The sequence below is a fragment of the Arachis ipaensis genome, unplaced genomic scaffold, assembly GCF_000816755.2.
Source record: "Arachis ipaensis cultivar K30076 unplaced genomic scaffold, Araip1.1 Aipa1049, whole genome shotgun sequence".
Taxonomy (NCBI): Eukaryota; Viridiplantae; Streptophyta; class Magnoliopsida; order Fabales; family Fabaceae; genus Arachis; species Arachis ipaensis.
In genome coordinates this window covers 3,592-4,566 of record NW_015496157.1, presented here as the reverse complement: position 1 = coordinate 4,566, position 975 = coordinate 3,592, and the positions used below count along the sequence as shown (strand labels likewise).

Genomic DNA, 975 nt, shown 5'->3' with positions numbered 1-975 from the left:
CTATTTTTATTTAAATTTCCTAATCTACCCCACACCACCTCAAACCCTAACAATACACTAACCTCACCCCACTCACCCCACACCCACGGTGCACACACACAACTCACCCACACACACAGTAAAGAACAGAAAGAAGGAAAAAGAAAGAAAATGGAGTGAGGGTTGCGAGAGAAGAGGGTGGATCCAAGAGAGAGAGGGAGAGCGCCGGCGAAGGAGGAGGCCGCGGGTTGCCGGTTCGTCCACGGGCCGCCTCTAGAACCGCAAAGAGAAGGAGAAGCTCGCGCCGCCGTCAACCCGTCGCGAAGAAGAGATGCGCGAAAGAGGAAAGGCCGGTTCTGTCACCACCGCCGTGCCGTGCTCCATGCCGTCACCGCCACTGTTCTGTCACAAGAGAAGGATGTGCGAGGGAGGAAACAGAATCGCGAGGGTGCTCAGCCACGGAGAGAGGAGACGCGCGTCGAATCTGTCGCCGCTGGTCCGCCCACCGCCAAACCACGCCGCCGTCCGTGAGGCTGTCTCCATCGCCGCTGCCGGAGGTCGCCATCGGAGCCGCTGCTCCACTTCTGTCATTCTTCTTTTTCCGGTGAGTTGCCGCGCCTTGAAGCTCCTTCTGTAATTATTCTAGCTACCTGTGGTTAAGGATTCTGATGTATAGATGTTGTAGGGTTAACTTTATGGGTTTGCATGTCAAAAATTAAGGTTGTTGCTGAGCCACTGAAGCCCCTGGCCGCTGTCGGAGCTGCTGCCGGTTAAGTTTGGGGTGGTTGGCATGTCGTTCTTTTATTCCAGTAAGTGTCTCTACCCCGGGATCCTCGCCTTTGGTTTTTTGATATGTGTTTTGAGGTTTCCACGATATTGATGTTTTAGGAATTAGAAACCGGGCCGCATGTCACTTTTGAGGCTGTTCTGCTTTTGAGGAAGCGAGCAGAGCTGAGGTTTCAGTTGCATTGATTTCGGGTCGAGAGGAAAGGAATT

General features: G+C 53.4%; 1 long non-coding RNA gene across 2 annotated transcripts; it reads left to right on the top strand.

Moving 5' to 3' along the window:
- Positions 1 to 62: 62 nt before the first annotated feature.
- LOC110268610 lies at positions 63 to 975 on the top strand. 2 transcript variants are annotated; one of them, XR_002356853.1, is made up of 3 exons: positions 63 to 583; positions 700 to 788; positions 868 to 975. It is a non-coding gene; the product is annotated as an uncharacterized LOC110268610 (long non-coding RNA). The 2 variants fall into 2 exon arrangements; XR_002356854.1 differs by having other exon boundaries at positions 665 to 788.